The following is a 23093-nucleotide window of genomic DNA, read 5'->3' as shown; positions in this document are numbered from 1 at the left end:
TTCCAGGCCCCCCTTCCCTTCGTGACTTTTCCTGGTTACTCCTCCCCTCCCCAGCAGCACCGCTTTCTTCCTTCCTTGGCTGTTTCTTTATCTTTGTAGATGGCTTCATCCGAGTGCTTGATAGTGAATCGGCTCATTCAATCCACAAATAATTGCTGAGCACCACCTGGGTGCCTGCCTGGCCCTGTCCCGGGGATGGGGATATCACAGGGAGCGACAAGGGGAAAGACAATAAATGTGTAAACAAATAATTAAGCAAGGTGCTCTCAGAGAGTGTTAAGTGCTGAAAGGGAAATAAATAGGGCTGGGTCCTTATGACATTGAGAGTGGCTGGGAGCAGAGGGGCCGTGGGCATAGGCTGGAGACAGGGAGGTGACTTTTGAGCCAAGACGAATGTTAAGAAGGAGATGGTCCCCCAAAGGCCTGGGGCAGAGAGGGCCCTGTTAGGGCTGAGAGGGCCCTGTGGGAACCGTCAGTGTGAAAACTCCGAGGCCAACGTGGTATGATCCATTTGTATGAAATATCCAGAAGAGGCCAATCCACAGAGACAGAAAGCAGCAGATTAGTGGTTGCCAGGGGCTGGGGGAGGGAGAATGGGGAGTGACTGCTAAGGGGGATGGAGTTTCCTTTTGGGGTGAGGAAAATGTTCTGAGCCAGATAGTGATGATAGTTGCGAATATGCTGCCTGCCAGGGAATTGTACGCTTTAAAATGTTAACTTTTAGTTATTTATTTGTAATAAAAATGTGTATATTTTACAAGAAAACAAAGCCTCCAAGGCAAGAATGAGCTCGCTGTGGTCTAGGAACAGAGGCCAGTGCAGCTAGCGCTGGGAAGAGTGGCGCAGGATGGGGCTGGAGAGGGAGGTGGGGCCGCTCACGAGGGCGTCGTGGGCTGGTGAGGAGCCTGCATTTTATTCTGGTGCAGTGGAAAGCCACTGAAGATTTCCAGCAGGAAAGTAACATGATAGCACTTACTGTTTTTGAAGATCCTTTTGGCTGTGCTTAGGCTGTGGGTGGTGATGGCGCTGCAATAAAAACAGGGAGACCAGTGAGGGTGGCCACGGCAGGGGTCCAGGGAACAGAAGATAGTGGCCTAGGGTAGGGTGGGGGTGGTGGGGGCGGGGTGATGTGAATTTGGGATGTATTTTGAAGGTGAGGCCAGTGGGACTTAGTGGATTAAAGGAAGAGATGATGAAGGAAAGGGAAGAATGGAGAATAACACCTGCATTTCCAGCTTGAGCAGCCGAAATGCTGCAGGTGTCACCTGCTGAGACAGGGAAGCCTACACGGTGAACACAGTTAGGACAGTCGGAGTTTGAGCTGCTTACTAGATACTAACGTGGCAGTGCCAGGCGGGCAGGCGGGTGGACTGGTCTGCAGTTTAGAGCCAAAACACATGTCTAATCCCCACCCCCATGAAGATGGTATTTAAAACCTGAGCCTGGCTGGGCGCGGTGGCTCACGCCTGTAATCCCAGCACTTTGGGAGGCCGAGGCGGGTGGATCACGAGGTCAGGAGTTCAAAACCAGCTGGGCCCACATGGCGAAACCCCATCTCTACTAAAAATACAAAAATTAGCCGGGCGTGGTGGCGGGCGCCTGTAATCCCAGCTACTCAGGAGGCTGAGGCAGGAGAATCACTTGAACATGGGAGGTGGAGGTTGCAGTGAGCCGAGATCGCGCCACTACACTCCAGCCTGGGTGACACAGTGAGACTGTGCCTCAGAACAAAATGGAAACTTGGGCCTGGACGAGCTCACCTGGGGACAGGTGTGACTACAGAAGAGAGAAGTTTCAAGGGCTGAGCTCCGGGGATTTAGGTATATGTGGTCATCAGGCCGGGAGGAGCAGACCTAGAAGAAGCAGGCAGCAAGGCAGACAAGACAGAGCCAGGTCTCTGAAGAGAAGAGAAGAAAGAGTTTCCAGAGGAGAGGGCCAACTGTGTCCAGTGCAGCCAAGGTGAGCAGATTAGGATGAAGAAGACACTATTAGATTCAGCAATGCCATTATAGGACTGCCTCTCTGGTGAGTCTGAGCACCCAGCACATAGTAGGTGCTTATTAAAGGCCAGAGGCATGAAATGATTAGTTTCTGCACTGTGTGCCATAGACTGCCCAGAGTATAAGGGTCTCAGCCAGAAACCTAGGATCAAGGGAAGTGGCCAAGAGGCCTGGGCCACCCCGGAAATAAAAGGAGCCATTGTCAGGTGGAGGCCGGGGGAGCCCAGCGGAGCCCGGGGGAGCCCAGCAGAGCCCGGCGGAGCCCAGGATTCCCGCTCGCCCACCGGCGTGTTTTGAGAGGGCCTCACCCTCCGCGTCTTTTCCCTTTTGCCTCTCAGGAGGTGATTCATATTTCAGTATATTCCAGCTGAAAAAGGATCAGATTTTGAGCAGGTGCTAAGTCAGTACATGGAAATTTGATATATTTTGACTAATGCAGTTTGAAATTTGAAAACTGCAGACAATTTTATTCAAGATCCATTTTTATACCAACTCATTATTGGGGGGAAAAGGCAAGATTTCAGGCTTCCGGAGGAGGACGTGTGAACCCAGGCCTGTCACCAGCAAGCCCTGCTAAGCAGGCTTGATCTGGCCGGCCGGCCCGCACGCTGCTGCCAGCTGCCTGCCTCAGCTGCTGCACGATCCTGCTGGAACTCTTTCTTTAGCAACCTCTTTCAAGTATCCCCCTGAGGTTACTAGTCCAATTTAATCTGACCTTCAGCCCCACCTCTGTCGTGCCAACTCCAGCAAATCCCTGGGGCTGGCACTTAAGACAAGTTTTGTGATACCGATGATGGTATTACACAGAATTTCCACTTCCTTCCCCAACCGCCTTGTCCATCTCCCCGGCCTCATGAGTGTGAAGCACAAGAAGAGGGAATTAATAATGAAAACAGGGGAGGAATGAAGTTATTGGCAAGGGAGCAAAGACACGGCTCATGGGAGGTGGGGAGGGGGTGCCTGGTGGGGCACTGGGGGGGGCCGATGCTGGGAGAGCGGTCTCTGTGCAGCAGTGGCCTCTAAGGACAGAGATGTCTCCTTCCACGGTTGGATGCCACGGCAATCTTGTTTGAATCTTGACTCCACCATTTTGGACAAATCACTTCGCTTTGGTTTTATTTTTGTTTTTGTTTTTGAGACACAGTCTCACTTTGTCTCCCAGGCTGGAGTGCAGTGGTGCAATCACAACCCGTTGCAACCTTTGAACTCCTGGGCTCAAGCTATCCTCCTTCTCAGCCTCTCAAGTAGCGGGGACTACAGGTGTGCACTGACATGCCGGGCTAATTTTTTTTTTATTTTTTATTTTTTTAGTTTTTGTAGAGATGGGTCTCACTGCGTTACCCAGGCTGGTCCTGAACTCCTGGGCTTGAGTGATCCTCCTGCCTCAGCCTCCCAAAGTGTTGGGATTACAGGTGTGAGTGCTGCAACCCACCATCTCACTTTGTTTGTTTGTTTGTTTGTTTGTTTGTTTTGTTGTTGTTGTTTGAGACAGAGTCTCACTCTGTTGCCCAGGCTGGAGTGCAGTGGTGCAATCTAGGCTTAGTGCAACCTCCACCTCCTGGGTTCAAGTGATTCTCGTGCCTCAGCCTCCCGAGTAGCTGGGATTACAGGTGCCCGCCACCAACATGCCCGGCTAATTTTTGTATTTTTAGTAGAGGCGGGGTTTCACCATGTTGGCCACGCTGGTCTCAATCTCCTGACCTCAGGTGATCCACCCGCCTCAGCCTCCCAAAGTGCTGGGATTACAGGTGTGAGCCACCACACCCGGCCCTGCCACCTCACTTTGTTGAGCTTCATTTTTCTCAAGTGTAAAATGAGGCTATTAATACCTTTATAATAATTGAGAGGAGACTGTTCAAAGCGTGTATGTGGACACCCCCAGCGTGGGTAGGCCTGGCACACAGAAGGGGTTCAGCACATGTTAACCCCCTTCCCTTCCCCACGGTCTCCTCCTCATATGAGGCTCACGGGCCTGGTCTGTTTTGCATAGCTCACGGTCCAGTTGGGAAGGCAAACAGAGGAAAGGGTTGAATCTCTGAGAGCTCCCACAGCTGGTGATTTTCCGAGTGTAGAACTTAAGGTTTTAGGAGCTGAGTGTTCTGAAAGGTGACTCATCAGCAAATGTCAAGAGCACTTGGACTCAACCAATCTGATCTAAGGAAAGGATCAGGTATTTGAACCAAGCCGTGAGCACAAAGATGTTCATTCCAACGTTATTTAGTTTTAATTTAACTGACTCTTGAAAAGAATCAATAGATACAGTCATGTGGTAATACATCAAAAGTTCCTGGCTGGGCGCGGTGGCTCACGCCTGTAATCCCAGCACTTTGGGAGGCCAAGGCGGGTGGATCACCTGAGGTCAGGAGTTCGAGACCAGCCTGGCCAACATGGTGAAAACCCGTCTGTACTCAAAATACAAAAGCCGGGCGTGGTGGTGGGCACCTGTAATCCCAGCTACTTGGGGAGTGCTGACGAAGGAGAATCACTTGAACCGGGAGGCAGAGGTTGTGGTGAGCTGAGATCACGCCATTGCACTCCAGCCTGGGCGACAGAGTGAGACTCCGTCTTAAAAAAAAAAAAAAGTTCCCGACAGGTATGCAGTGATGTTCCCCTCACCCCAGACCCTGAGCTCCCCTGCAGCCCTCCCAGGAGGCAACTGTTACCAATTTCTGCCATGACCATTTGTAACAGTGAAAAATGAGAAACAATCTAACTCTTTCACGGATAAATAAATTACAGTCTGTCCATGCAGTGGGATACTCTGCAGTCTCTAAACATCGTGCCTGTTACCGCATCCTTCTTCTGTTAAGTAACTGTGCATTGCCTCTGGCCTCAGGCCCTCAGCCTAGACTACTGCTTCTGGCTGGAACCCGCCCCCCCACCAGGCCCCCACTTGAGTCCTCAGCCTTCAGACTCTCCAAGACTTCACACCCCCACTGATGACTCTCCAAGGCTGTCCAAGGCTTCACACCCCCACTGATGAGGGAAACCCCGCAGTTCTCATAGCTACCTGGCTCTTTCGCTGTACTCCGCATTAGGAGCTGCGATTGTATTTTGGCGTGGTGTTTGACGAGTGCCTGTTTACCTATTCGCCTGCACCCCCCTGGGTGGTGGGGCCCCTCTGCCTGCTGAGCTCCCTGCTGCTTCCTTAGTACACAGCCTCGAAGATAGAGACCCCCTGAGAGCTGCTGAATGAATGGAATGGTCTTAAGTAGAAAATGCGGGATACAGAACTCCATATATAGCATGATCCCAATTTTATTTCTTTAAATAAAATTTTTATTTAAATTTTATATAGCTCCATATAAAAAGGGAAGTATTGAAAGAAGATACAGCAAGGCTCTGTCAATGGTTGTCAAGGGTAATGGGATTGTAGTGATTTTTCTTCCTTTTTACTTCTATACTTTTCATGTTTTCCACAACTGGCAAGTCTTATTTAATTCAATAATAATTATTTCACACCTGTAATCCCAGCACTTTGGGAGGCTGAGGCGGGCGGATCACTTGAGGTCAGGAGTTCGAGACCAGCCTGGCCTACATGGTGAAACCCTGTCTCTACTAAAAATACAAAAATTCGCCGGGCATGGTGGTGGGTGCCTGTAATCCCAGCTACTCAGGAGGTTCAGATGGGAGAATCGCTTGAACCCGGGAGGTGGAGGTTGCAGTGAGCCAAGATCGCGCCACTGCACTCCAGCCTGGGCGACAGAGTGAGACTTTCTCTCAAAAAATAATAATAGTAATAATAATAACTATTATTATTATTATTTTGAGATAGGGTCTTACTCTGTTACCCAGGCTGGAGTGCAGTGGCATGATCATGGTTAACAGCAGCCTTGACCTCCCAGGCTCAAGTGATCCTCCCGCCTCAGCCTCCTGAGTAGCTGGGACTACAGGCATGTGCCACCACAGCCGGCTCATTGTTAAAATGTTTTATAGAGATGGAGTCTCACTATGTTGCCCAGGCTATCTCAAACCCCTGGACTCAAGCCATCCTCCTGCCTTGACCTCCCAAATTATTGGCATTACAAGTGTGAGCCACCTCACCCAGCCCTGGCAAGTATTATTTTGGAAGTAAATAACGATGAGTGATATTAAATAAAAACCTTACAGGGAGAAATAGGGTTGGGGACCGCACACAAGGCCTATGCTAAATGCTACCTGGGCTCAACCTCCTGGGCCTGAGGTCACAGACTGGCAGGGGCTGGTGGCTGGTGAGAGGCAGGTCGCTAGTGAAAGGGCGGCGCTCAGGCTGACACAGAAGAGAAGGTAATTTAAGGCCTGGGACCGGAGATTCTTAGAGACTGCAGGCATCTCAAGCGGCCAGTGAGGAGAAATCGTGCAGAGGGTCCGAGGAGAATTATCTGTGAGCTGAGGCTGGAAATGGCTGGTAGTCAACTTATCCTGTAAGCATAAGGTACCTACCCTGGGGTCGTCTGGCTGCTGCAACTTATTATATATCTCCATTTACCCACAATAAGGCCACCTGGGGTTTTTGCTTTTGACTGGAATGACATCAGCTAAATCATTCATTCATTCATTGACTTGACAGACAGCAGGATGACCTCTATGTACCAGGAACCAGTTGGACGCGCAGCAGTGCTGCGCCTCTGGGGTGGAGAGAGAAGAGAGTGGGAGTGGCCAGGCGCAGTGGCTCCTGTCTGTAATCCCAGCACTTTGGGAGGCCAAGGCTGGTGGATCATCTGAGGTCAGGAGTTCGAGACCAGCCTGGCCAACATGGTGAAACCCCGTCTCTACTAAAAATACAAAAACTAGCTTGGCGTGGTGGTGAGCACCTGTAATCCCAGCTACTTGGGAGGCTGAGGCAGGAGATTACTTGAACCCAGGAGGCGGAGGTTGCAGTGAGCTGAGATCGTGCCACTGCACTCCAGTCTGGGTGGCAAGAGCGAGACTCCATCTCAAAAAAAAAAAAAAAAAAAAAAGGAAGGAAGCAAGGAAGGAAGGGAAGGGAAAGGAAAGGAAAGGAAGAGTGAGTCCAGGGAGGCTTCTGGAGCAGGTCCCACCTGAGCCAAATCACAGAGTTGCCCAGTATGTAAGTTAGACTTTTTTTAGTAGTAAGCAAGAGAAATCTTGTCTGACTGACCGAGCAAAAAAGGAACTCATTGGAAGGCGTGTTGGGACACTTCTGGACACAAGTAATTGAAAATCCAACCCAAAATGACTTAAACAGGAAGAGGACTTACTATGTTCTATGACAAGAAGTTTGGAAATTCCAGCATTGGTTGACTCATTGGCTTAACAAGATCACTGTGGACACAGGTTCTCTCCATTTTACTCTGTAGTCCTGGCAAGCTGACATTAGCCTTTGGGCTGGTCCCTTCATGGTTGAAAGATGGGGCTTCAGGGCCATGCATTTCATGCTCGTCCAGCCACACCCAGAGGCAGGAGGTAGAACATCTCTTCCTTGTATCTCCCAATCCTTTAAAAAAAATTTAATGGCCAGGCAGGGTGGCTCATGCGTGTAATCCCAGCACTTCGGGAGGCCAAGGCGGGTGGATCACCTGAGGTCAGGAGTTTGAGATCAGCCTGGCCAACATGGTGAAACCCCGTCTCTACTAAAAATACAAAAATTAACCGAGCTTGGTGGTGCGCGCCTGTAATCCCAGGAGGCTGAGGCAGGAGAATCGCTTGAACCCAGGAGGTAGAGGTTGCAGTGAGCCGAGATCACGCCACTGCACTCCAGCCTGGTGACAGAGTGAGACTATGTCTCAAAAAAAAAATTTTTTTTAATTTTTTTTTTTTTATACTTTGAGTTCTAGGGAACATGTGCACAATGTGCAGGTTTGTTACATCTGTATACATGTGCCATGTTGGTGTGCTGCACCCATTAACTCATCATTTACATTAGGTATATCTCCTAATGCTATCCCTCCCCCCAATTTTAATTTTTGAGACGGGATCTCGCTCTGTCACCCAGGCTGGAGTACAGTGGTGTAATCATGGCTCACTGCAGCCTCAAGCTCTTGGGCTCAAGTGATCTTCCTGCCTCAGCCTCCTGAGTAGCTGGGACTACAGGTGCATGCCACTGTGCCCAGCTGATTTTGTATTTTTTGTAGAGATGGGTTCTAACTATGTTGTCCAGGTTGGTCTCAAACCCTGGGCTCAAACAATCCTCCCATCTTTGCTGCCCAAAGTGCTGGGATTACAGGCATGAGCTACCATGTCTCGCCTTAATTTTTATTTTTTAATATTTATTTATTTTTATTTTATTTTATTTTATTTTATTTTTTGAAACTAGATCTCACTCTGTCACCCAGAATACAGTGGCACAATCTCGGCTCACTACAGCCTCTGCCTCCTGGGTTCAAGCAGTTCTCCCACCTCAGCCTCCCGAGTAGCTGGGACTACAGAGGCACGCCACCACGCCCGACTAATTTTTGCATTTTTAGTAGAGATGGGGTTTCACCATGTTGACCAGGCTGGTCTTGAACTCCTGACCTCAGGTGATCAACCCACCTCAGCCTCCCAAAGTGCTGGGATTACATGCTCCTGTTTAAACCAACCCCGGACAGTGAAGTAGACAAAGACTCACCCCCGGCAGGAGAGGAGCCCGGCTCCTCTAGAGGAGCACATGGTTGCCTCTGAAGGAAATTTGGATCCTGATAGCCAAGAAGAGGGGGGTTGGGTGGACCTGTGCAGAATGAAAATGGGGGAGGGGAGGCCGGGTGCGGTGGCTCACGCCTGTAATCCCGGCACTTTGGGAGGCTGAGGTGGGTGGATCACGAGGTCAGGAGTTCAAGACCAGTCTCACCAACATGATGAAACCCCGTCTCTACTAAAAATACGAAAAAATTAGCCGGGCGTGGTGGTGGGTGCCTGCATTCGCAATCCCAGCTATTCAAGAGGCTAGGGCAGGAGAATCACACGAACCCGGGAGGCAGAGGTTGCAATGAGCCGAGATCGCACTACTGCACTCCAGCCTGGGCGACAGAGTGACACTCCATCTCAAAAAAAAAAAAAAAAACCCAACCTCCCTTGACCCATGGCCCTGCAAGTCCAGCCCCGTTTCTCCGCTGCCCCTCATGGCAAAACGTCATGCAGCGTGGTCTCTGGGTGCTCACAGATATTCACTATTCCCCAAACTCCCCTGGGGGTATTTGTCCATGATGGCAGCTGGGCCCCGTGACTTACTTTGACCAATGAAATGTGAGCAGGAGAGACATGTGTGGTTTGAAACAAAAGGGCAAGGGCCAGGTCCACAGGTCTTTCTCTTCTGCTAGGAGAGCAGCAGCTTTCTGGGTAGAGGGTGGCCTCTCAGCCCAGGTCCTGGAGCAGAGCCTCAGCCGTCCTGCTGTCCCTGAGCCATTAGAATTCTGAGTCCCTCGTGATCTCAGCACCACCCGCCTGTCCTGGCTCCGCCGCCTCACTCACATTCGATCTTCATCCCACTCCATATGCCTTCTGCCTCCGCCTTTCTGCCAGGAAGGAACTTTCCAGTGGCCTCCAAGTCGCCAAATCAGTGGGGCGCTTCTCTGTCCTCACATTAGTCTTCGGCAGTCCTCATCACAGTTGATTATCCCCATTCCTGAAAAACTCTCTGGCTTCGGGCCGGGCGCGGTGGCTCACGCCTGTAATCCCAGCACTTTGGGAGGCCGAGGCAGGTGGATCACCTGAGGTCAGGAGTTCGAGACCAGCCTGACCAACATGTGGTGAAACCCCGTCTCTACTAAAAATACAAAAATTAGCCAGGTGTGGTGGCGTGTGCCTGTAATCCCAGCTACTCGGGAGGCTGAGGCAGGAGAATCGCTTGAACTCAGAGGCAGAGGTTGCAGTGAGCCGAGATCGCACCACTGCACTCCAGCCTGTGCGACAGAGCGAGACTCTGTCCCAAAAAAGCAAACAAACAAAAAAACAACAAAAAAAACTTTGTGGCTTCGGTAAAGCCACACTTTCCTGGTTTCCTCTCACCTTACTGGCGGTTCCTTCTCCTTGGCTGACTCCTCCTTTCCCCTCCACAAAAGCATTGTGTCGCGAAAAGCCTCAATCCTGTTTGTTTACTATTTTTTGTTAATATAATATAATTTTTTTTTTTTTGAGATGGAGTCTCGCTCTGTCGCCCAGGCTGGAGTGCAGTGGCGTGATCTTGGCTTACTGCAAGCTCCTTCTACCAGGTTCAGGCCATTCTCCTGCCTCAGCCTCCCGAGTAGCTGGGACTACAGGTGCCCGCCACCACACCTGGCTAATTTTTTGTATTTTTAGTAGAGATGGGGTTTCACTGTGTTAGCCAGGATGGTCTCGATCTCCTGACCTCGTGATCCGCCCTCCTCAGCCTCCCAAAGTGCTGGGATTACAGGCGTGAGCCACTGCGCCCAGCCATGGAGTAGCTATTCTTTAATTCCTTTACTTTCTTAACAAACTTACTTTCACACACAGAGAAAGAGAGACAGAGAGAGAGAGAGAGTCTCACTATGTTGCCAAGTAGCCGTTTTTTTTTTTTTTTTTTTTGGAGACTGTGTCTCACTCTGTCGCCCAGGTTGGAGTGCAGGGGCGTGACCTCAGCTCATTGCAACCCCTGCTTTGGGGGTTCAAGCGATTCTCAGCCTCAGCCTCCCAAGTGGCTGGGATTACAGGCACATGCCACCACACCCGGCTAATTTTGTATTTTTAGTAGACATGAGGTTTAACCATGTTGACCAGGCTGGTCTCAAACTCCTGAACTCAAGCAATCCACCTGCCTCAGCCTCCCAAAGTGCTGGGATTCCAGGCGTGAGCTGCTGCCCCGGCTTCATTCCCACCAATTTACACGCCCGCTCTGTGCCGACAGCTCTTGAGTGTACAGCCGACCTCTGGGCTTCAGTTTTGTACATCCAGCTGCGGCCAACTAAACATCTCTCTAAGGCTTCTCGGACGTTACGCATCCTCAGCTGTGCCCTGGCTGCCCTGAGCCTGTTATCCTGTTTTATTCCTCCAGTCTCATAGTGATACCCTCATCCTGTACGTCTTCTGGAACAGACTTGGGAAGCCGCCCCGTGGCCCCCGTCGCCTCCCTCACCCTGATCCGTCAGTGTGTCCTGTCGGGCCCCATCCTGGCATCTGTCCAGTCCATTCAGCACTGTCTGTCTCCATGGCCCCTGCCCTCTTCAGGCCCCCAAGGTCTCTCACGGCCACAGGCCTCCCTCCTGGCTCCCCCTCAACTCACCCTCCAAATGCAACCTCCCAAATCCAAACCCAATCCTGTCGCTCCCGCCCCAGGCTCTTCAGTGACTTCTCATCACACCCAGAATTAGATCCAAACCCTTTCCGGTGGTGTTTCAGGCCATACGAGGCCTGGCTCCTGCTGTTCCGACCCCATCTCCTGCCCCTCTGCCCTCGTCCAAGCCAAGCTCGGTCCTGCCTCAGGGCCTTTGCACCTGCTGTGCCCTCTGCCTGGACTGCTGTTCCTCAGCTCCTTCTTATCTTTTAGGTTTCAATTCAGAAGTTGCCCAGGGAGGGAGGCCCTCCAAGAGCACACAGCTAAGATAGGTCCCTTCCTTTGTCTCTATCTCAACCCTTTTTGTCCCCAGCACTTACCATGATCCATCATTTGGGGCTTATCTGGTTCCTTTAGTTTGACGGCACCCCCAGGAGAATGTAGGCCCCAGGAGGGAAGGAGCCGAGCCTCTTGCTGCTGTGGAAGCAAGCCCGGAGCTCAGTCACTCTCGTGAATGAAGGAGTGGGGGTAGATTCAGAACCGGGTGATGGACAGGATCTGGGCTGCGCTCAGAGCTCTAGATGCCGGTTCTGAATGCCTTTCACTGATCGCAGGGAAGGGGCGGGTCTTCGGGGCTGGGGAACAAGGGCCCTGGCAGGGCATTCTGCACCTGCTTCTCAAAGGCAGGCTCCCAGCTCCTGTTTTGCATTGTTGACACCTTGGCCTGCCCGTGAGCACCAGGGCCTTCAAGAACAGTGGGTCTTGGCCAGGTGTTGTGGCTCACGCCTGTAATCCCAGCGCTTTGGGAGGCTGAGGCAGGTGGATCACCTGAGGTCAGGAGTTGGAGACCAGCCTGGCCAACATGGTGAAACCCCGTCTCTACTAAAAATACAAAAATTAGGCCAGGCATGGTGGCTCACGCCTGTAATCCCAGCACTTAGGGAGGCCGAGGCGGGCAGATCATGAGGTTCGGAGATTGAGAACATCCTGGCTAACACAATAAAACCCCGTCTCTACTAAAAATACACACACAAAAAAAAAAAATTAGCCAGGTGTCGTGGCGGGCTCCTGTAGTCCCAGCTACTCTGGAGGCTGAGGCAGAAGAATGCCGTGAACCCGGGAGGCGGAGCTTGCAGTGAGCCGAGATCATGCCACTGCACTCCAGCCTGGGCGACAGAGCGAGACTCCGTCTCAAAAAAAAACAAAAATTAGCCAGGCATGGTGGCGGGTGCCTGTAATCCCAGCTACTCAGGAGGCTGAGGCAGGAGAATGGCTTGAGCCCAGGAGGCGGAGGTTGCAGTGAGCCAAGATTTCACCACTGCACTCCAGCCTGGGTGACTGAGATTGTCTCAAAAAAAAAAAAAGAAAAAGAAAAGAAAACAGTAGGTCCCCACTGCACGCCCTCCCCCTCACACCCCTCCTGGACCCCCAGGCAGGCATCACAAACAGACATTTGCCATGGAGGACGGTCTCGTCGCCACAGAGGTACCCCTGCCCCACTAAACACACCTATGGTATCACTGAGGACTTGGTGGGCCCATCCGTCCGTCCGCCCGTCCAGCTGTGTCTGCCCGTCCGCCTGTGTCCGCCTGTCTGCCTGTGTCTGCCTGTCTGCCTGTCCGGCAGTGGGTGGTCCACAATTAGCTGTAGCTTTGGGGGAGGGCAGTTGGCTCCACAAGGTGCCAAGCTCAGACGCAGGGCCCAGAGCCTTCACCGAAACCTCCCGGGAAGGGCAAGCTCTCAGAAGCCCTCAGCCTTCAGCCCTGGAGTCTGCGCTGCCACAACTCGGGTTCTGGGGCCCCCAAACCAGGGAGCAAATTTGCATAACCGGACACATTTTATGAGCCCTGGAAAGCAGGGGCTACAGGAGGTGGAAGTAGAGGCCACGGGCCCTGGGCTTCCTGCAGAGCACTGCCAGGACCAGGTGGGGCTGGCTCGATGGGGAGAGAGGGCCGAGTAGAGAGATCGGGGCGCTTTTTCCGCCTCTAGCCGTAGCCTGGCAGGGACCCTCAGCCCTGGGCTAAAGCCCCTTCTCGGCATCTGATACGTCAGGTCTTTCTGCGGCGGGTTGGGTGCATCAGGGTGGGTGGAGTGAAATCTAGGGTCCAGGGTCCACTGGGGGTTGGGAGAGCCCTAAGCAGGAGTGGGGGCAGCTCCCTCTGGTAACACTAGCAGTAACGTAATCATCACGGCTTAGGGAGGGCCACCCGTACAACCAGCCCTGGGCTCAGCAGTTCAGGCGCACAGTCCCACTGAGTGCACCTGAGGAGCCAGCCGCTCTGACCCGCAGTTCCCAGACCTCAGGACTGAGCGACTGGCCCAAGGTCATCCCACTGCAATGTGCTGCCACGGGGGCCGGTCTCAAGCCTGGGCAGTAGATGGGTCCAGAGCTGTCAGTGTGCCAGCGTCCAGCCTCCACCCCATGCGAGACCTTCACAGCAAGGAGACCGGGCAGAGGGTAGGGGAGCTGGGGTTTGCTCCGACAAGGCCCCCTGAGAATGTGGCGGCCTAATTAGCACGGCATTCCCAGCCAGGCCTGCTCCAGGGGCCCAGCGAGGCAGATGAAAGCTGAAAGGCTATTCCAATAAGGGTCCGCCCACTTCTCAGCTGAGAGCGATCCTGGCGTGCTGGAGGGACCTGGAGTGGGTACATAATTCAGCGTGTCGGGAGGAGGGCGGGAGTTGAAGGCGAACCAGAGCCAGTGCCGAGATAAGACCTGGGATGGGTGGCTCTGCCCAGAACAGGGCCCCGCTCCCTTTTCAGGAGGGCGAGCGAGGCACGCTGCAGGGTGAAGGGGGCCGGGCCGCCACCCTATCCACAGTCCCGAGACAGGCGTGTGTTTCTGTGTGCATACCTGTGTATTCACACACATGCATCGGCTTTGCACGTGCACTCAGCTGTGCACACACATGTAAACACAGGCCCGCCTAAGTGCATGAGCACACAAGCATGCATGTGCAGACACACGTGCACACACAGACACACAGTCACACAGAGATGCACACAGACCCCGTGCACACACATACACACATTCAACATACACACGGACCCCGTGCGCACACACACATTCACACAGAGACACACACAGACCCCGTGCACACACAGACACATTCACAGAGACGCACACAGACACACGTGCACACACAGACACATTCACACAGAGATGCACACAGGCACACATGCACACACACACGCATTCACACAGAGACGCACACATTTGCCATGTACACACAGACACACAATCACACATAGATCCACACAGACCCCGTGCACACACACACATTCACACAGAGACACACACAGACCCCGTGCACACACACACATATTCACAGAGACGCACACATTTCCCTTGCACACACACACATTCACAGAGACGCACACATTTTCCTTGCACACACACATTCACACAGAGACACACGCAGACCCCGTGCACACACACATTCACACAGAGACGCACACAGACACACGTGCACACAGACACACATTCAACATAGATGCACACAGACCCCGTGCACACACACACATATTCACACAGAGACGCACACATTCGCCATGCACACACAGACACACAATCACACATAGATCCACACAGACCCCGTGCACCCACAGACACACATTCAACATAGATGCACACAGACCCTGTAAACACACGTACACATGCCCATGACACACAGGTACACACACCACGCACAGGCTCAGTCTGGGCCCAGGCCGGCCTCCTGGCTGCAGGGACTGAACGGGACGCATGGTTTTTGAGAAGACACGTGCCTTGTGCCTGCCTGTGTGTCCCTCCCCTTCCTGCATTCAGAGGTTTTTGTTGACGAAGGCACAGGCCTTGGATTTGCCTGACCCGAATGACCTGGATGACTGGTTGGTTGGTTTGTTTGGGACTGTCCTGGTTTTAGCACTGAAAGTCCCACACATCCTGGAAAACCCCTCTGTCCCAGGCAAACCTGCCCTGGTCACCCTGCCCTGAGCCTCTGGCTGGCCTGGCGCTGGATCCTCCTTCCCAGAGCTCTCCTCACCGTGTGGTCACCCCGTGATTGACCAGGAAGCCTCCGGATAGAGCCAGGGCCTAGTCTCTGCTCTCACCCTGGAGGCTCTGAGGCTCCTCGCTTTGGGTAAGCGCCCCTCTGTTTATGCAGCACCTGCTGGGAGCCAGGCCCTGGGCCTAGGGCTTCCTGAGCAGCATCTCTCAGTCCCCCTACTGACTCAGAAAGGTTCTTCCTTCATCCAGCCATTGTGACAGGTCACCTGCTGGATGCCAGTGTTCTGGGCCCTGAGGGTACCGCGGAGAACACAGCAGGCAAAACCACCGTCCTCACGGAGTCAACATACACTCAGTGCGAAGAGATGGAAAGTCAATAAGAAAAATAAGGAAATCACGTAGTGTATTAGAAGAGGGGGAATGCTGTGGGGTAAAGTGAAGCAGGGCGGCCGGGCGTGGTGGCTCACGACGGTTATCCCAGCACTTTGGGAGGCCCGGGGGGAGGATTGCTTGAGGCCAGGAGTTTGAAACAAGCCTGGTCAACATAGTGAAGCCCCATCTCTATTTTTTAAAAAAAGACCGGGCGCAGTGGCTCACACCTGTAATCCCAGCACTTTGGGAGGCCAAGGCGGCGGATCCAGAGGTTGGGAGTTCAAGACCAGCCTGGCCAACATGGTGAAACCCCATTTCTACTAAAAATACAAAAATTAGCCAGGCATGGTGGCGGGCACCTGTAATCCCAACTACTCAGGAGGATGAGGCGAGAGAATCGCTTGAACCCGGGAGGTGGAGGTTACAGTGAGCTGAGATCGTGCCACTGCACTCCAGCCTGGGCGATAGGTGAGATTCTGTCACAGAAAACAAAAAACAAAACCACCAGGTTGCTCAGACAAGGCCTCAGGGGACTTGGGGCACCTGAGGAAGAGGCAGGGACAGCTGCAAATGGTGAGGTGAGGGCAGGAGTCCCCCAGACACCCTGGGAAGCCCTCCAGGCAGAGGGAACAGCATGTGCAAAAGGCTAGAGGTGGAGCATCCCTGGCATGGATAGGGTGTATCAGGGAGGCCACTGCGGCTGGGGAGGGAAGGAGGGGGTGGCAGCTCAGATCCAACTGGGCCTCTGGGCCACAGAACAGACTTGGAGGGACCTTACTGAGAGAGATGGGAGCCACAGAGGGGTGCTGGATCTCCCTGCCTACTGTGTCAGATGAGATACAGGGGCGAGGTTGGGGCAGAGGGACCACTTAGGAGCCTATTGCAATAGTCCAGGTGAGAGGTGATGGTTGCCCAGACTAGGGTGGTGGCCATGAGAAGTGGGTAGTTGCTGAATACATTTTGAAGTTGGCCGGGCATGGTGGCTCATGCCTGTAATCCCAGCACTTTGGGAGGCCAAGGTGAGCAGATCACCTGAGGTCAGGAGTTTGAGACCAGCCTGGCCAACATGACGAAACACCGTCTCTACTAAAAATACAAAAATTTGCCGGGTGTGGTGGTGGGCACCTGTAATCCCAGCTACTCAGGAGGCTCAGGCAGGAGAATCACTGGAGCTCAGGAGGTTGGAAATTGCAGTGAGCCGAGATCGCACCACTGCACTCCAGCCTGGGGGACAGAGCGAGACTCCGTCTAAAATATTTCTAAGGTGTTTGGCCGGAGAAGCTGAAATGAAGGCGCTGCGTCTGACTGAGATGGATTATATGCGAGTGGAGGAGGCTTGTGGGGGAAGAGCAGAGCTCAGTTTGGGAGGCTTTCGTGTGACAGATGGAGATGTGGGGGAGGCCGACGTCCGCAGACAAGAGGGCCACGCTGGAGCTTTAAATGACTGCCCCATTTTGCAGGTGAGGAAGATGAGGCTCACACAAGCGTGGGGACACACCGGTTAAGTTGAGGATCCAGGGCTGGGCGAGGTAGCTCGCGCCTATAATCCCAGCACTTTGGGAGGCCGAGCCCAGGAGTTCAAGACCAGCCTGGGGAACATAGTGAGATCCTATTGCTACAAAAAATAAAAAATTCACGGAGCATGGTGGTGTGGGCCTATATTCCAAGCTCTCTGGGAGGCTGAGGTGGGAGGATCTCCTGAGCCCAGGAGGTTGAGGTTGCAGTGACCTATGATTGAGCATAGCTGTGCACTCCTGCCCAGGCGACAGAGCAAGACCGTGTCTTAAAAAAAAAATAGGATTCAAACTCAGGTCTCTCTGGCTCCAAAGCTTGTGCTCTTTCCAATGCCCTATGCCATGGACAAGGAGCCCCTGCCCATCCTGCACACCCCACGCCCCACGTCCAGCAATAGGACGAGGGAAGCCCAGCTGTGCGCTGGCTGGCTTCCATGTCTCCAGGGCTGAGCCAGGCTCCAGGCAGGGCTGCAGAGGGGATGATGGGCCCACCAGGAAGTGGCCTGTGCTTGGGTGCAGCATGGAGGGACAGTGCCAAGTAGCCTAAGGCGCCAGCAGCCCCAAGTGCAGCCGGCCTGGCCCGAGGCTGTTATCTGACCAGCAGAGAGCATTGGGTTAGCATCGACTGGCACAGAGAGGAGCATCTGCCAATCTGCCAGGGCTGGGAAAGCGGGGAGGGGGAGAGAGGGAGGGCTGCAGAGCCAGAGGGATCTGACCGGTCTCCAAGACTCAGAGAGCCCCACGGCCCTGCCCAGGGGGCTGCAGGGATACCAGCCATGGGGCCAGCCCTGCTCAGGCACAGGGAGGGGCAGTCCCTTCGGTGCTGGCAAGTTGGGGTGAGCAGCTCGAGGCTTTGGGGCCTATGAGGGCCAACCAGCCCTTCGTGGAGGATGCTCTGCCCACCACGTGCAGGATGGAGCTGGGGGCAGAGCCCTGGACTTGCAGTCAGCTGGGTTGAGGCCTGCTCGCTGCCCTGTCGCCAGCCGTGTGCCGTGGCCGGTGCTTTACCCTGGCAGGCCTCCTTTCCTCCTTTGTGAAACGGGGGCTGTCCTGAGGACTCTGCTACACAGTTAGGGCTGGGTCCGCCTTGGTTGGTCCTGTCCTGCTTCCAGGGGCTGGGAAGCTGCAGAGTGCCCTCCACAATGGCCGGCTGTGGCTGGCCGGCCTGGGCCTGGGGCAAGGGCCCTGTGAGGGCTGGTCCCAGTGGGGAGATCTCTGGCCATCCCGGCTCTGGTTTCCCCCAGCCCAGCTGAGCTGAGGTGACAGCCTCCTTGGAGGCTCTGTGTACTTAGAGCCTGAGAGACAGAGCCAGGGTAGGAAGGGGCACGTCGCCCCCTTCCCACTGCAGGGCCTTTGCACGGGCTGTGGCCATTGCCTTTCCCTTCCCACCATCCCGGCAGGTGTGGCCTCACAGGACAACTTGTAGGCACATCTGGGGCTGCTGAGCGGACCGGGTAAGGTGGCTTACCGTGCTCAGGACACCCGCCTGAGCTGCCCCCATGCTCCCTGACCAGCAAGCAGGGACTTGGGGATTTGCAGAAAGGAGGACCTGAACACAACACAGCTCTCCTTGCCTCCTCTGTGCTGGCTGGAATCCTAAGGCAACCCTGTGAGGCAGGGACCCTTCTCCCTGGTTCCCAGATTCATACTCCAGGAGGTGACGGAACAATGTTGGCAGGTGGCACGGGGATGGCAGGGGTCTTTCCTGAGCACCCCCACTTCCCACACACACCTCCAGGGGCCTACCCTAGGCCCCAGCACCTGGCCAGACTGCCTGCTCTTGGGAGCCCCCATCTCCTAGTGAGCCCCCCCATCTGCTAGTGAGCCATGAGGATCCTCCGTATCCCCCCACCCACTCATTCTGGGCCCTCCCCACTGGCACCCCCCACACCCCGGGGCTCAGGCAGCAAATGTTGAATGGAGGAGGGAATGAATGAGGCCTCAGAGATGCGGGTGAGCTCAGTCGTGTGGGAGGCCAGGAGGTTTGGGGATAGCCGAGCAGTCAGCCGAGCGCGTGCCCCTGGAGGAGAGGAGGAGCAGGGGGACACCCCCAGGGAAAGCTTGGGGGAGTTTTGGGGGAGGCCCGGCCTAGCTCTCCTCAGCCCCCTCTGGCAGAGCCACCCCTGGCCCACCCAGGAGGGGACGAGGAGTCTGGTGGGAGGGGTGCAGGGCTCCTCTGGAGAGAATCTGATCCCTGCTAATTTGCAATCTTAAAATGCACCGCCAAGGCTTGGGCCTCACTTCTGCACATTAATCAGGCAATCAGCGGGTCGGGGCTCCCAAGGGCTGCATGGAGGGGCATGAGAGAAGCCGTGGCAAAGCTGCGCCAGCCTCCCTGGGAGAAACCCAGCAGGGGGACCGTCCAAGACTGGGGCACCCACTGGCTCTGGCAGGGGGTACCGGAGGCGGCGGGGCCAGCTGGGACAGCTGGTCCAGGTCTTGGAGATGGGACCAACTTCCAGCGTGCAGAAGCACTCAGCAGAGACATCGCTACTCTCCAGGAGGAGGGGCAGGGGTGCCTGGAAGGACAGCTTCCCTGGGGTGGGTCCCCTGCATCTGGGCAGTACCGAAGGTCGGTGAGCACTCCCCCAGGCTTGGATCCCCCCCCCACCGCCTGGCCCCCGAGGGGCCCTCCACCATCCTCAGGCACTGGGACGGGAGGGGCTGCCCACACTGGTGCCTGTGGCTTGTTGCCCGGCCCCCGCCCCAGGCCCCTGATACAATGGCTTGTTCTTCCTTGAGACAGGGAATGTGAGCCAGGCCCTGCACCAAGCCTGGAGCCCTCTCAGAGGAGGGGCAGGAGGGTTCCTGCCCTGGGTCTTCACTCCACCCCTGCTCTCTGACCCCTCCCACCCACGGCGCACCCACGAGCCACGTACCAAGCCCACTCCTGGATGTGGGGGCCATTTGGATTTTTCACCTAAACTGGGGTCCTTGCCTGGTGTCCCCTGTTTCCCGACATCCCTTGGAGGCATCTGCTTTGTGTTTGACGGGGAAATGTCTCTCCGTGGGACCCCCTATTAGCTTCTCCGGGCGTCATTTCAGAGAACTGCATCCTGGACCTTACAGAGATAGCCACACAGCGGGTGGAGGAGGGCTCCCCATACCCCAGCACACAGGGTAGTTCTGAGGCTCAGGGGAGTGTGAGCAGAAACACTTTGTAAACTCCAGTAAGCTGTGCAAATGTCGAGTGGGATTAGCGCTGAGCCGGACACATATCACCCCGTCCCCTGCCGCACGGCCTCTCTTGCTGCAGCCTGAGGGACGAAACGGCTTTGTCTTTGCAGAACGGCCTGGCTGTGGCCCCTTCCCCAAAAGCCTGAGATGTGGGATGAGAAGCAGTGAACACCATGAACACCCTTGAGCTAGGAGGGGCACCCTGGCTCCCTCAGGGTGGCAGAGCGGGGCGGCTCCCTGGGGGAGGAAGCTTCCTACAGGTGCGGGAAGCACCTTCCTGGAGGGTAGCAGCCCGAGCAGGGGTGAGGCGTGTGAGCTGAGAGAGACGGGGAGTGTCGGCTCTGTGGAAGGTGCAGCTGGGTGGAGTGTCGGCTCTGTGGAAGGTGCAGCTGGTGTGGTTTGGGGCCCCCTCCCAGCCCTGGGTGTGAAGGGTTCAGGCAGTGGGCAGGCTTCCCAAAAGTCAAGTGGGGTTTGGAGCCCAGGTTGCTCCCCCAACACACCCCTGCCTCCCCCTGCAGGCTGGGTCTCCTTGGGCAGATGGAGGCAGGCAGCGGGGGCTGGAAGCCAGATCTGAGCCTCCAAGTGGAGACGGTGGACACTGCCATCATCTCCTATGTGTGGTAGGAGGGGAAACTGAGGTAGGAGGGGGAAACAGCAGCAGCCTCGGCCCAGCCTGCGGGCTGTGCACTGGGCAGGACAGAAGTCACTGCAGAGAGCACAGAGAGCACGGCTTGGCCCAGAAAGGGTCCTTGAAGCTGTGCCACCGCCACCGCTGAAGTCATAATTCCTCTGAATTCGCAACCGAGCCCAATTATGCAAAAAAAACAAATTATGTACGATGATTTTTATGTGTTGGAAATGTTCAGTCGAAGCCGGGTGATTACAGGGGACGGGAAGCAGCTGCCACTCTCTGGGAGCCCATAACTCCCAACAGCTGGGAGCTGTCACTTATTTACGACGCTGTTTCTGCCACAAACGAGGGGGTGACAGTGGCGGTGAGGCCTGCTGGGCCGTGAGCCTGGGCAGGCAGCGGCACGAGGCCGGGAGCAGGGCTGGCCCGAGAGTGGCCAGAGGGTTGGTTCTCTCATCCCACAAGCTCTGGGTACAGCTGCAGCAGAGACTCAGCTGCCCCGGGTGCCCCGGCTCTCCCACGAGGCCTGGCTGGAAAGTTAGAAGCAAAGGGGCCAGAGGCTAGCTGGGTAGGGAGGAGATGGCTGCCTGGCCCTCCAGGGTGGGGGCCTGGAGGCCTGGAGCCGGCCCCCCAACCTCGGCGCGCCTGCCTGGCTGCCTGGGGCAGCTGGGACCCTGGAAAAAGGTAGGTAATGACGATCGTCCGTAATGAGGCTGCTCCAATAATGAGCACGGGGCTATTATCCGGCCACAGGCTGGACACATCCAAAAATAAATTATTTTAAGGATCCACCGTTAATGAATGCCTAATTAATGCCCAATTAGAGGGAAGCTACAGAGGAAACGCTCTGGACAGTCCAGAGGCAAGGCCTGGTTTTGCAGCCACAGTCTGGGGGCTGGAGCGAGGTGGGAGAGGGGAGTGGCCAGAAGGTGGGCCGGGATTGGGGCAGCCTCCGCCTGACAGCTGGTGCCACCCCCAGACCTTCACAGACAGGCGCCCTCTCAGGACATCCACACAGCTCTGCCAGGGAGAACTGCTATTGTCTGTATTTTATTTATTTATTTATTTATTTATTGAGACAGAGTCTCACTCTGTCGCCCAGGCTGGAGTGCAGTGGCACGATCTCACCTCACTGCAAGCTCCACCTCCCGGGTTCACGCCATTCTCCTGCCTCAGCCTCCCAAGTAGCTGGGACTACAAGTGCGCGCCACCACGCCCGGCTAATTTTTTTGTATTTTTAGTAGAGACGGGGTTTCACCATGTTAGCCAGGATGGTCTCGATCTCCTGACCTCGTGCTCCGCCCGCCTTGGCCTCCCAAAGTGCTGAGACTACAGGTGTGAGCCACCGCTCCCGGCCTTTATTTTATTTATTATTATTTTTTTTGAGACAGAGTCTCACTTTGTCACCCAGGCTGGAGTGTAGTGGTGCAATCTCAGCTCACTGCAACCTCCGCCTCCCAGGTTCAAACGATTCTCCTGCCTCAGCCTCCTGAGTACTACTGAGCCTCCTGAGTAGCCACCCGGCTAATTTTTGTGTTTTTAGTAGAGACAGGGTTTCACCATGTTGGCCAGGGTGGTGTCGAACTCCTGACCTCAGGTGATCCACCTGCCTCGGCTTCCCAAAGTGTTACAGGCGTGAGCCACCGCGCCCGGCCATGTCTGTATTTCAGAAATGAGGAAACTGAGGCTTAGAAGGGGTGTTGCCCGTATGTTTTGAGGATGTGGAAGACACTGTAAATGTAAAGGAGACATTATTTGAGGTGAACTTTGGTGCCACGCATGCATGCTGTGTTTGTGATTGGGAATGATTTAAATAGAGATTCTGGCCGGGCACGGTGGCTCACACCCGTAATCCCAGCACTTTGGGAGGCCAAGGCGGCTGGATCACCTGAGGTCAGGAGTTTGAGACCAGCCTGACCAACATGGAGAAACCCCGTCTCTACTAAAAATACAAAAACTACCTGGGCGTGATGGTGCGCACCTATAATCCCAGCTACTCAGGAGGCTGAGGCAGAGAATCACTTGAACCCCGGAGGCGGAGGTTGCAGTGAGCCCAGATCCCGCCACTGCACTCCAGCCTGGGCAACAGAGTGAGACTCTGTTCAAAAAAAAAATTAAATTCAATAAAAAATAAAAATAAATAAATAGAGATTCTTCAGGACTCTGCATGAGATATTTACTACATTAGAGCAAGAGTCCTTCCCAATATCCGTGAGCGCAGATAACAACAACCAGCAGCACAGCTAGGAGGAGAGCAGGAGGC

General features: G+C 54.6%; 1 protein-coding gene across 1 annotated transcript in view; it reads left to right on the top strand.

The window, feature by feature from the left end:
* The window catches only part of RTN4RL1 (reticulon 4 receptor like 1), a 94179-nt gene that overhangs the window by 65634 nt on the left and 5452 nt on the right, over positions 1-23093 (top strand). The window lies entirely within an intron of this gene.

Source organism: Gorilla gorilla, chromosome 19 (genome assembly GCF_029281585.2).
Source record: "Gorilla gorilla gorilla isolate KB3781 chromosome 19, NHGRI_mGorGor1-v2.1_pri, whole genome shotgun sequence".
NCBI lineage: Eukaryota > Metazoa > Chordata > Mammalia > Primates > Hominidae > Gorilla > Gorilla gorilla.
The sequence above is the reverse complement of the archived record's forward strand: the minus strand, read 5'-3'. Positions and strand labels throughout refer to the sequence as shown.